The 13,768-nt window shown below is 41.2% G+C and overlaps 1 pseudogene; it reads right to left on the reverse strand.

Moving 5' to 3' along the window:
• Positions 1 to 3,643: 3,643 nt before the first annotated feature.
• On the reverse strand, positions 3,644 to 4,696 carry LOC147437529 (CRAL-TRIO domain-containing protein YKL091C-like; annotated as a pseudogene).
• Positions 4,697 to 13,768: the final 9,072 nt, after the last annotated feature.

Raw genomic sequence — 13,768 nt, forward strand, 5'->3', positions numbered from 1 at the left:
GTAAGTCCAAAGGGATATCATCGATATAAACATCTTGGAATCCATTTAGAAAATTAGACAAGTCTAACTCTTCTTGATTACTATCATTTTCATTTGATAAAACATTAGGACTTTAAAAATCATGTACGCAGAAATTGAGCTTTTCATTCATTTGTCAAAGCGGGAGAATTTACAAGGGGTATGGTACGACCGGGCTCATTAGCATCTATGTTCATGTTCTTTTCCCTATACTTGAAATACAACCTTCTTTCAGGGAACTTTACATTAACAGCCATACAATAAAACCATGGTGCCTCTAGGATGACATCTTCATGCTTGAGAGGAGAGATGAAGAATCTTCTTCGTCAACATAGCCATGGACATCAATTTACCAATCAAGGGAATAACTACGTCTTCTTGCCCCTTGAAGGCTCCATCGGCCACTACAATATCTTCCATCTCATGAGCTTGAATGCCTAATTTGGTGGCCAAGTCCATGGATATGAAATTGTGAGTAGAGCCATGGTCAAACAAGATGAAGGCATCATGCTCCCTTACCTTCCCCCAAGAATAGGGGAGAGGTGATCCTTTGCAATGAGCATCCTCTTATGGAGCTTCGATTGTTGAAGCTCTAGAAGTCTCATTGCGGGCATTTCTTTTGGGGTAAGAATGGTAGCCATGTCCTTGCTCCCCGTACTTGACGTATTTGTGGTCCTTACAAAAAGCTTCTAGCTCTTCAGGAGATAATTTATTTTTACCTTTGTAAACTCCCTTTTCCTTGGACCGATTGTTGTTGTTGGAATTGCCTTGGGGAAAATTTTGGGCATTGTTTTTTCCCTTTGCATCATTTTTATCTTTGCTTTCTATGGCTTAGCATTCCTTTTAGCCCCTTGTTGGAAATTGATGCGCAAAGCAACCATAGTCTGGTGAATTACTTCAATGATAGAACCAAGCCATTGAGAGGTGACATACTCGGCCATTTCTTTAAGTAATCCCGCACAGAATTGTTGCTTTTGCTTGGTGAAGTCTATCTTTTGAAAGACATTAGTCTTGAGATGTAAATCCCAAAACTTGTCCACATATTTGTGGATTGACTCTTTGGAGAGAAGCTTCAAACTCCCCCATTTGGTAAGCACTTTGTCCTTTGCATCGCTTGCAAGGAATTGCTTCATGATGGAAACTCGTAGAGTTTTCCATGTCTTTGGGTCTTCACCGTTGCCATGAAGGCTAGCCCACCATTGACGAGCAGATTTCTGGAAGTGCATAGCTACATGACGTAGCTTGGAGGACTTTGTGAAGCCCTCATCTCCAAAGGCCACATCAAATTGCTGGAGGAAGGCCAATACTTTGTCAATGGCACCAAAGGTGACATCATAGTTAAGAAAAGAGATATTGTTTCCTCCCTCTTTGAATTTCTTGAGCTTTTGGGACCTTCTCCACACGCAGGGCAGGATTTGCAATTTCGTCTCCTCTTGTATTCTCTAGGAGAATATATGTTGCTTTCGTCGAAAGAGGAGGAGGAAGGTGAAGAAGAAGGAGAAGAGAGTGACCTCTTTCTTGCCCTTTTCTTTCTTTGTTTCCTTTCTTCCCTTTCAGAGTGACGAGGAGAAGGACTATGGGTTGTGACCGTTCTCTTGAGAGGATTGGCGACCGTCTAGACCGCCATCTTTGTGGAGCCACATCTTCAGAGGAACTTAGGGATTCGCTTCTTTCTTGTTCTTTGGATTCCTCCTCTCTTATGGGAGAGAGTCTTCTTTTGGGAGTCTCATCAAGAGGCCTCCTAATCTCTCTCTCCTCTTGGAGAGGAAGGGAAATCCCATAAGCACGAAGTTGTTGATTAGCTTTGGCTTGCAAAGCAGGGTTACCCATAGCTTGTTGAAACCTAGTAACAAGATAATTAACAAACATGGGGGCATCATCATTAGCACCTTCATGTGCAAAATCAAAGTTATTAATGTTCATTCTACTCTCTTGGTTATTGTCGTCCATGCTAATTAAACTTATGTATAGATTATTTTGTGCTTTGGTACCCTCAAAAACCTTAGTTGCAACTCTTCTTTACCTTTGATAATTAGTTCTCAAGCATCCACACCCGTGGTTTAGAGTCTGTTGATTGCAAAGACTAGTGGAGAGGATCTAACATTGCTCAGTTGATTATGCTTGTAGCTCAATAATGGTTAAGCCAAAGGCAACCCCCGAGAGACTCCATTATGAAGACTATAGTTCCCAACGGTGTACCTCAAATTAAGTCCTTCTCAACCAAGATAATAAATCCCTGTCCCACTTACCCTATTGCAATGAACAGGTTCAACCTTTCATGGACAACTTAAGGACCTCTCTTCTTAAGCAAGAAAAGAGAAACCAATAGCTCTGATACCAATGTAATGGAAATGGCCTAAGAACTTTGAGAATAGCGGAATTAAGAGAATTAGATTGAGCATTTTTGTGAGACTACTTTGAGAACATAGAGGGTGAACTTAATTAGCGGTAGCAACATAGCCATTATACTTAATTAACTTGGCATGAACAATACTTTTGCAAGAGAGAGAATTAGAGAACATGAAAACAGTTGAGGACCGGATTTATGTGGAGCCGGTTCCCGCTCCAATAGGCTTTTGTATTATAGATTCTCCCATCAAGAGAGACTTGGTACAATACAATCTTTGTGTTCCTTGTGACCTAGGTGATGCAATGAAGATGGAAAGCTTCATGCATCACAAGCATTACATAAACTTTGTAAAGCATTAACCATCCCCGGCCTCAGTCCCAAGGCCTCAAACACCTTCAAAGGTGGAGAGAGCTAGCGGCGAATGAGGGTAGGGAAGAGGAAGAAAAGGTAACATATGAGAAAGAGATAGTTCCTCACTTATCATCACTTCTTGCATAGCATATCATAATAGCATAATAATGATGAAGAAGATGGAAAGCTTAAGCATTGGAGCATGGCTCTTGGTTGGATTTGTATTCCATGGCCAATAGTGTTGGTGTAGGCTCTCAACTTCTCAACAAGCTTGGAGAAGGAGATGGAGCTCTTGCACTTTGCCAAGCAAGAATGAGCTTGTGAGTGAGTGTAAGAGAGAGAGTATACCCCCCAAGCACACCCCTAGCTTCACTTGGTCGACCCTCATTGTAGCTCATTTGAGAATAGCACGACAAGCACCTCAGGCATCTTAGTCAGCAAGCACGACAAGCACCTCAAGCGCTTTAGTCAGCAAGCATGACAAGCACCTCAGGCTTGGGCCGGGTTCCCACCTCAAGCACAACCCTAGCTTGCCTAAGGTCAAAGTACTTTTAACACCAACCTTTGGAGGTCTTTAATGAAGCTAACCCTAAGGTATTTAAGCTCCATTAGCTAGCATTGCTCTTTGATAGACCATCTCTCATTTGGACCTTTTAACCTTGGCCCCGCGTTGAGATAGATCCATACGCACATGTCTATATTCTAACCCTTGTTCTCGTTTATTCTCCCACATTAAATGATCTATTTAATATGGGAAAATCATTTGGGTTGGTTAGATATTAGATTTTATGACACAAACTCTAGATTTTCTATTCTAGTAAGAATCATAGACTCTTACCCATGCCTTTTTCCAATGTCTACCCTCATCAACAACTGCTTTGATGCTGTGATAGGTCCCTTGTGCCTTTGGCACATCTGGCTCCTCTAGGAAGATCCAAAAACATTTGTAATAGGCTTTGATTCCATGTTGTGCTCGAGAGAAAGGATCCTTTGGTGCCAATTAGGGACAAGCACATCTTGAATCAAAATCATCTCTGCATCGCCTCTCCATACAGTTTCAAAATGACAATGGCATCAAATTCCTCGACCAAAACAAGACTTATTTGATATCATCAAAGAAACTAATCTTGTCTCTTGTCACTTTGTCAATAAAAGGCTCCATCATCTTCCAGAAAGCTACAAAAAATGAGGGAGCATTCACAAAATATAGCATCACAATCTCTCTAGGTAATGATTCTGCACAATGGAGACCAAAGACTCAAAATCCAAGTTTTTGTATCCAAAACCCTTCAAGTCCACAATCACAACAAGCTTTTCAACACCTTTTGGAGCGCTGGCAACGGCTTTGTCTAATTGTAAATGACAAACCTCTTAAACTCTTTGAAATCATCTCATTGAAGAAATGATAGCAAGCAATGAGAAGACGTAGAGGGCATCACGTCTTCTTCGAGAGGCCCTGTAGATAGAGCTTCCCCTAGGCCAACTCACTCTCTACTTGGCTCTCAAATTTGAATCCATGAGGCACAAAGGGAACCCTCCAAGTCTCATGCTCGACCAACATCTCGATGGTGGGCACACAAGAACCTCAAAATTATGGCGTCGTTAGCTCTTCAATGAGCTTTTCAACACCTATTGGAGCACTGGCAACGGCTTTGTCTAATTGTACATGGCAAACCTCTTAAACTCTTTGAAATTTTCTTATTGAAGAAATGGTAGCAAGCAATGAGAAGACGTAGAGGGCATTACTTCTTCTTCGAGCGGCCCTGTAGATAGAGCTTCCCCTAGGCCAACTCACTCTCTACTTGGCTCTCAAATTTGAATCCCTGAGGCACAAACAAAACCCTCCAAGTCTCGTGCTCAACCAACATCTCGATGGTGGGCACACAAGAACCTCAAAATTATGGCATCGTCAGCTCCCTGCATGGATACACCTTGCATGAGGAGAGAGGTGCGCATTTTAGCAAGCTTTGTCTCCATGCCATTTTCCTCCACCTATCAAACCTCCATGGTTCCCGTTGGTCTCTCTCTCTCTCTCTCTCTCTCTCTCTCTCTCTCTCTCTCTCTCTCTCTCTCTCTCTCTCTCTCTCTCTCTCTCTCTCTCTCTCTCTCTCTCTCTCTCTCTCTCTCTCTCTCTCTCTCTCTCTCTCTCTCTCTCGGCAGCGCAGCTCCCTACATGGATACACCTTGCATGAGGAGAGAGGTGCTCATTTTAGCAAGCTTTGTCTCCATGCCATTTTCCTCCACCTATCAAACCTCCATGCTTCCCGTTGGCCTCTCTCTCTCTCTCTCTCTCTCTCTCTCTCGGCTGTGTGTGACACTCTCTCTCTCTCTCTCTGAGGCTCTACTGTGCGTGACACTCTCTCTCTCTCTCTCTGAGAGGCTGTGTGTGACACTCTCTCTCTCTCTGATGCTCTACTGTGTGTGACACTCTCTCTCTCTCTCTCAGAGAGAGAGAGAGTCACACACAGCCGAGAGAGAGAGAGAGAGAGAGAGAGAGAGAGAGAGAGAGAGAACCTATGTGTAGGGAGCATTTTGAAGTTTGCAGCAATAACTAGTGGTCATAGAACCCCTGCCCATGGGCACGATGTCTTTGATATTCATCCTCCAAAACGTTGGTATGTTCAAACTGATAGATTGTGGGTGCCATCATGTGGTTCTGTGTCTTATACATAGCAAAGGAAGATGTTCATGCTCTCTTGGGCCGGCGTCATCCATGGGATCATGATGGTTATGGGCAATAATGACCATCATAATGATCAAAGCCACAACAACATTGAAAACTTAAAGGTGCATCATCGACGCAGTTTTCCAACACCATGTCCATAACAAAGCAACATTGGGAGTTGGATTGTTGTTTTGTTCTATATAATTTTCTTGTATAACGGGAAATGGATAACATTTTAAATTTCTATTTTGAATCCACACAAACTTTTAGCAAGCTGCGAAAACGCTTCAGGCATATCACAAAGAAAATTTCATGGTAAGATCCTATAGGTTTTGATATTATGTTGACTTGAAAAGGATTCCTATGTTTTCTTTTTTTGAGAAAATGCTGAATTGATTAATGAGAAGAAAAAAATACAAATGCCCCCCTACGGTAGGATAGGGGCTATTCTAGCCAAAAGAGGGAAAGCCAAAGAGGGAGATTTTACTAGCCACATACACTAGATTCCTTGTGTTTTCCTTTTTATCTATAATCACAGATTCCTTTTGGTAAGGAAGCCTATTGAATTGTCCAAAAAAAAAAGATAAAGGAAGAGAGAGAGAGAGAGAGAGAGAGAGAGAGAGAGAGAGAGAGAGAGAGAGAGAGAGAGAGAGAGAGAGAGAGATTGAAGGAGAGCAAGAGAAAGAAGAGAGGGAGAAAATGAAAAAAAAAGCTTGCTCTAAAAGATTTTGGAGCGAGCTATGAAATGTGAGCAAGAAAGAGAGAAAAAACTCACTTTTGAATCCCCTGTTTATACATGCATAGTTTTGTATGTACCTTCATACTTGCTTTTTGGTATGTGATTTGAGTGAGTGAGTGTGTGTGTGTGGGTGTGTGAAGCTTGTATTATTAGGTATGGAGTTCTTTTGCATTTACCGTTTTTTGGCTTTTGATTTCTTATTTGCTATGTTTTCTATGTTTGTTTATTATTTTGTTTTGTTTGTTTTTTGTTTTTGTTTAGGTGGGTTTGGATGTTAAGTTGTAGATGGATTGGAGCTCTACTCTCTTCAACAAGTTTTCTACTGGTGGACTTCTTTTGGCAAGCCACATTCTTCTATTTTCTTCTTGAAGTTTCCTCGAGCCACCGTCAGCAAGTGGATTGTCTTCTATAGTGGTGGCTACATCTTTCACAACTCCACATTAGTGCTCTTGTTGGTCTCCTTTATCATTTCGTTACTAGATCTCTTGGTGATGTCAGTTACGTCCTATCCCTCATAGAGTGCTCTTACTATTCTCGGTTTCTTTAGCTCCATGGTCTCAAACAATACAAGTTGGTGGGCCTTGCTCACACCGAGCAGCAACCTTGGCATCCCACTCCTTACTCCATGACACTAGTGGTGGCTTGCTAGCTATCTTGGACTTTGGATGCAATTCCAAGAAGTGCTTTAGGCCAAGTGGCCAATCATATACAGTTTTGTCAATATTTTGCCTTTGGGCATGCTTTGTATTTGAGTTATGGACTTTCCCTCAAAATTAGCACCATTTAGGCGTCTAAGGGGTTTCTCAAGTAAGAGAAATTTACGCCACTTTTCTTGCGTGTGTGTGTGTGTGTGCGCACACACACACACACACACACACACACACACACACACACACACACACACACAGAGAGAGAGAGAGAGAGAGAGAGAGAGAGAGAGAGAGAGAGAGAGAGAGAGAGAGAGAGAGAGAGAGAGAGAGAGAGAGAGAGCAATATGCTAAGTGTGTTGTTGCAACATGAAGACCAAGAAAGAAATTGCCATCTATCCTCCATTAGAAATGCTAGAGCCATAGGAGCTGACATAGGAGCAATATTGTATCTCAATGACTAGATAAGGCTATGGTTTTCAACCTTGGCTTACTAAGAATTTGCTCGTCCTCCATGACCTTAGCTCATGCTTGGATGGTCATTATGTTTTTGGGTCATGGTTTAACGGTCAGGCATATGAAAACGAAATAACCAGAATTGTAAAGTATTTCTACTCGATTGCTATCCCATGCTGGTGATTTAACTAACTACGAAATTGATGTGTGAAGAAAGGATAGAGGATTGTAGTGCAAACTTGTTTTGATGCTCATTCTCATTTATGCTTGAATGGCTTTGCAATTATTCTTTGTAAATACCTTAGTCTAGTTAATAGAATAAGCATAGAAGGATACAAGTGTGAACCACCTGGTGGGGCGTGTGGTTATGGATTGACATGCAATACTTTTGTAGAAGAGAGGCCTAAAATTTTAGGCCATTGTTGTGTGAGATTCTCTAAAATTTTCCCTTTCCCATATACTAAGTCTTCGGTTATGGAGCATCTTTTTGTGTCTCTATCTCCTCTATCATGCTCTCAAGAGACTCTTTCATGCTCCTGAATTTATGCAAGAGGGCAATTTTGTGTGGCCAAGTGTGTGTTTTGGCAAAAATGACCCCAACTCGGTTTCCAACAATGGTATTGGCATTGTGGTGCAATAGGTTGACGTCGAATTGAATGAATCCAACAAAGCAAAACAACTTTTTCCATAGAAATTGAAATTGTCAAGGAATTTTAAAGTAACCAAAATTTTGTGTTTAAAATTGGATAATCGTTTGAACCTACTAGCTGATTGTGGAGAAAATTTCCTTGCACAAGCTACAATTGTGGAGTTTGCATTACAAAGCTTGAAGAACTACCATTTGGATTGACTTGACGAGTTCAAGCTTGTCAAACATATGTATAGCTATGGGAAGAAGCTAGAAAGTAGAAGAAGTGGAGATCAAAGAGAACAACAACAAGACTTGAACATTTGATAAGTTTTTAGGTGGTTCAGGGATAATGAGTTGAGAAGAAGCGATTTTCAACCAGCTATTAGTAGTGTTTATTTATAGCTATGGGAAGAAGCGAGAAAGCAAAAGAAGTGGAGATCAAAGAGAAAAACAACAAGATTTGAACATTTGGCAAGTTTTGAGGTGGTTCAAGGATAATCAATTGAGAAGAAGCAAAAAGGAAGCGGTTTTCAACCAACTATTGGTATGGTAATCATATCAAATGAGCTCTTTTACCGGTGTGGACACTTAACTATTAACCTTCCGGAAGTATTGTGTGGGTAACTACCCTTGCACGCAGAGAGCTCACAAGGTCAACCTCCTCAAAACTGCCTCATATTAGTACCAGACCGGTTTTCAGGGCCTACACATGGTTTTCACCTTCTGCATCATGCCTTGAAAAGGATTCTAGAGCCGTGTACAAGCACTCCACCTCCTCACCTCACCATCTTTGCTTAGCGTGCAAGTTGCCTCTATTTACTTTGCTTTTCATACCTTTTTAATAGGTGGCCCAACTAAGGGTTGTATTTTCAGACAAGAGGCCATAAACCCTTCAAAATTGAAGAATTCATTCTCACAAAAAAAACTCTTTGCTAGTGGCTTTGAAGCCGTACTCAAAATAAAAATACTGGCTCCAACCTCAAATTACATACGAGCCGACAACCATAGCATATTGGAATTTTTGTTATTTTTGGGAATCAATGAAACATATACAAATAGTCAAAAAATTCAACTTTTGAATTTAAAGTTAATTATCCTAAATTTGTTGACACGATCACTAAATTGCTCCGTGGTGGCTATTGATTTTTTGAAGTTTACCAAAAACAAAAGAATAAAGTTCTTCAACTGCAGACTTCAACAATTTTGGCTTTGGACAGAAAGCCTTCTCAACTTACAAGGGTCTTGAAACCAGACATAGTTTTCATATGGACTAACGGGGGTAAAAAGGCCTAGTATTTCTCTTATTTTGACAGGTCAACATATATGAGCACTATTAACACTACTTTTCAACACATATTCTCTCAAAGATTTTGAGCTTCAAATTCTATAAAATCAAGATCATTCAATTTGCAATTGTTTGTAAAGCCAAGTGCCAAATGATTGAGTTGTTGGTAAACTTGCATCACTACTTGTGAGCTACCTCAATTTGAGGATAGAAAGATATATATACATTGCCTAAGTCCCATCCAAATTACTTCATGAGTTATTTACTATCACTTGTGAAATTGTCCCTCAATGTGTAAGACTCCATACATTGCATGAAAGCTAGGTTATATTTATTAATCCATTTTTGCAAGGTTGTCAAAAGGGTAGTCACCAAATGAGAAAGATTATGGTCATAGCCCACATGTTAGTTGGGTTTTTGCATGCTTATGCAGATGTGAGGTAAATATATATTTTTTAATCATTTTGCTAGATCATCACAAGCTTGTTCATAAAACAATTCATTCTCTTCCATGGTAGCTTACCAAAAGTCATGGTTATTGTTCTACCTCAGCTACAAATATGTTTTGCATATAGTTCTGGTGGACCTTTTTTTTATATGAACAAATATTTACTAAAAAATTGCTTGTCATCCATATGGTTCTAATCTCTTGCTTGAAATTCTAGATCCTCAATTTTGGGACATCATTTTATGGCAATTTTCATGAAGTTTTCTCATATCCTTTTATGTATAATGCCCTTTGGATGCTTGAGATGCACTCATCTTTAATCCACTCCTCATCACTCACTCGACACTTGATATGCTATGCGCAACTAAGGATAGTTTCTATCCTAGGTAGCAGGAATGTTAAGAATTTTTCCTTCCTCCATGACCTTAGCTCATGCTTTTAGATGGTCAATAAGTTTTTGGGGCGTGGTTTAACGGCCAACATATGAAAAGAGGATAATTGAACTTGTAAAGTTTTTCTACTTGATTGTTGTCCCATGTAAGTGATCTAACTAGCTGTGAGATTGATGTGTGAAAAAAGGTTGGAGACTTACGGTGCATACTTGTTTCGGTGTTCATTTCCATTTATGCTTTAATGGCTTTACAATTATTTCTTTGTAAATGCCTTAGTCTAAGCAATAGACTCCGCCTAGAGGGATACAAGTTGGAACCACCTCTTGGTGTGTTACCATATACATGTGGTAGTGATGCGTGTGAACACACTAGGACCGCCGGGGCATTTTTTCCCTCGTTAGGAGGTTTTTTCCCCCGTGCATTGTATATACGCCCATCACTCTAGGGCTATCAATCTTTCCATTGCACACTAAGTAACACACTCTCTATTGTGTGCCTTGAGCTTCCTTCGTCTTCTCCCAGCTGTGTGCGTTTCTTTGCAACCCTAATTCCAACAATTGGCATTAGAGCAGGTCATGTCCTCCCGGGCTTAGTCGCCAGCTGCTCCAGCACACGCCTGCTCACTTTCTCCGATTTCAGTGAGCTTTGGCGAGCGTTTGCAGGTAGACAAAACTTTTGGGCAAGCTCGAAGAGCTTGGTCTGCTCAGAATTTTGATTTGGGCTCATTTCGGCCTCCGTTTCCACTACAGGCAGTACTACACAGGCTATTTCGTCATTTCGTGCATAATTTCTGTCAGTGCCGTTTTCTGCATAACAAGTGCCTTATAGTCTTCTACGGTTTGTGCTATATAGCACAGGTTCTTCCCGCTCCGTTTCTCCTATTTTTGGGCAGTTTTCACATCAGGTGCAGCATTTACCATGGCTGACAACGACAAAACAGATGTGTTCAAGATGTTTGCTGCTGAGGAGAGGTTGGATGGGGATAACTACCCTATGTGGGCTTATATGATGCAACATGTTCTTGTGTCAAAGGGTGTATGGAACATTGTGCAGGGCATTGATGTACGTCCTGGTTGTGAGGATATAGGCGCTGTTGAGGATGTTGCAGGTCTTGCTGCAAGGATTGCAGCTGTAAGAGTTGTTTTGCCTACGGCAGAACAAGCTCGTTGGGATGTTAAGGATGCACAGGCTCATGCATTGATTGCGTTGTATGTGAAGCGCATCATTGTTCCTCACATCCGTTCAGCAAAATCTGCAAAACAGGCTTGGGATATTTTAGCAGGTCTTTATGCAAGCCGCAATGAGGCTAAAATTGCTTTGCTGCGTAAAGAGCTGGAGTTGAAGATTATGCATGAGGAAGATGATATGGACACTTTCCTTGCTAGTGTCAAGGATATCAATGAGCAACTTATTTCTGCAGGTGAAGTCATTTTAGACAGTTCCCTTGTGCAGACTGTTCTTGATGCCTTACCAGATTCCTACTAGACTTTTGCTAGTACTTGGAGACTTATGACCCAAGGAAATCCTGAAGTTGTCAAGTTTGATGCATTATGCACATTGTTGTTGCAAGAGTCACTTTCCAGAAAAAACAGGACTAGGGAGTGTGCAGTTGAACAGGCTTTTATTGCTTCTCAAAGAAAGGGTGGTAACAGTAATGCAGCCACTTCTTATGGTTCTGCTGCGAGTGGCAAAAAATATGTTCCTAATGCTTATGCTGGCAATTCTGGTGATAAGGGCAAAAAGAAGATGCGTTGCCATTATTGTAAAGCCAATGATAACTTGATCAAGTCGTGCCCTAAGTTGAAGGCCAAAGAGGCTAAGAAGAAAGAGGGTGGTTCCACTGCAAATGCTGGTTCCACTACAAATGCAGCCATTGTTGAGTCTTCTGTGAAAGGAGACTGTAATGCTGATGTTGATGCAGAATGGGCTTTTAGCGTAGAGTGCACTTACAATCCTGCTGTCCATGATGCATGCTTGTTAGTTGCTGCAGATTCACATGTGTGGTATTTTGAAAGTGGTGCTACAAAGCACATTACCTCACATCGTGAATTGTTTACCTCTCTCGAGTCTGTCCCTCATGGCAATTCAGTCACTTGTGCCAACAACGCCTCTTATCCAGTTCAGGGAGCTGAAAAGATTGTGCTCGCTGCTCCTAATGGCACTTCCTTCACACTTGTTGATGCACTTTATGTACCTGGGATCAAGAAGAATCTCTTGTCTGTATCCGCACTTGCTAGACTTGGACTTGTAGTCAAATTTGTGGATGACAGATGTACAGTTCATGATCTCAGTTTTGGTGATGAAATTGTTGCATCTGGGCTTTTGTGCCGTGGGTTGTATAGGCTCACTTTGTATGACAAGTGTGGACAAAATTTTGCAAATGCTGTTGTAGATTCAAGAGCTATTTTAGATGCAAAACTTTGGCATGCACGTTTTGGTCATCTGAATTTTGCCAGTTTGCTGCGTTTGCAAAAATCTGATATGGTTGCTTCTTTGCCGCCTCTTGAAGCACCTGTCAAACATGTTTGTGAAGGTTGTATTTTGGGTAAGATGCAGCGTTCTAAATTTCCAAAGGATGGTTCAGTTTGGGCCACATGCAGGTTGTAGCTTGTGCATAGTGATGTTTGTGGGCCCATGCAAACTCCTTCCTTGGGAAATTACCTGTACTTCGTGACTTTCATTGATAATTACTCCAAGCATGCATGGGTATTTCTGCTTAAAGCGAAGTCCAAAGTTTTTATGTGCTTCAAACAATTTCTGGCTATGGCTGAAAATGTCTCGAAATGTACTATGGGCACCCTCCATTCCGATCGAGGGGGGGAGTATATGTCTCATGAATTTAATGCATTTCTGGCTAGTCGTGGGATAAAACACCAATGTACAGTGCCTTATACACCTCAACAAAATGGTGTTGCTGAGAGGAAAAACAGGTTACTGACGGAAATGGCACGATGTATGGTCAAAAGTCAAACTTTACCGCATTCTTTTTGGCTTGAGGCCATCATGTGTGCCACTTATGTACGTAATAGGTGTCCTACGAAAGCTTTGCAATCTATTACTGCATATGAAGCATGGCATGATAGAAAGCCTTCTATTGAGCACATGCATATTTTTGGCTGTTTGGCATATGATTTGGTGCCACAAGTGCAGCGCAGAAAATTGGATGATAAGGCTGTCAAATGTATTTTTGTTGATTATAGTGTTGAAAGCAAAGGATACAGGTTGTATCATCCGCAAACAAAACGTATTCTGGTTTCACGGGATGTAGTGTTTGTGGAAGATTCTGTTCAACCCTTGCTGTCATGTACTAGAGACAGTAATGTAAGCTCACAGGACATTTATGACACTTTGTTGCCTCTTTTCAGTGGTGGAAATACGAATGTAAGTTCCAATGAGGCAAATGTACAGCCTATGGGGGTTTCTGAAAATGTTTTAGATCAGCCTATTACTGATGCAGATGTACATGATGTACTTGATGAGGAAAGCACTGAAAAAGAGCAGGCTAGAGGTATGCCAAAATGGCTGGTGCACACTTTGCGTGACAGTAAATTGGATGCACCTTTGTCTAGTCGTACTCGTTCAGGCTCTCGCCATGCATCTTATGCATCAGATTGTTATGCTTTGGCTGTGTCTAGCTTACATGATGTTGAGGAGCCTCTGACTTTTGATGAAGCACAAAATTCAGAAAATTGGATGGCTGCCATGCAATCAGAATATGATGCACTTATAGAAAATGACACATGGACTTTATGTGATTTGCGTCCTGGCAAGAAGGCCATTGGTACG

This window comes from Adiantum capillus-veneris, chromosome 17 (assembly GCF_014529385.1).
Source record: "Adiantum capillus-veneris isolate H3 chromosome 17, ASM1452938v2, whole genome shotgun sequence".
NCBI classification, from domain to species: domain Eukaryota; kingdom Viridiplantae; phylum Streptophyta; class Polypodiopsida; order Polypodiales; family Pteridaceae; genus Adiantum; species Adiantum capillus-veneris.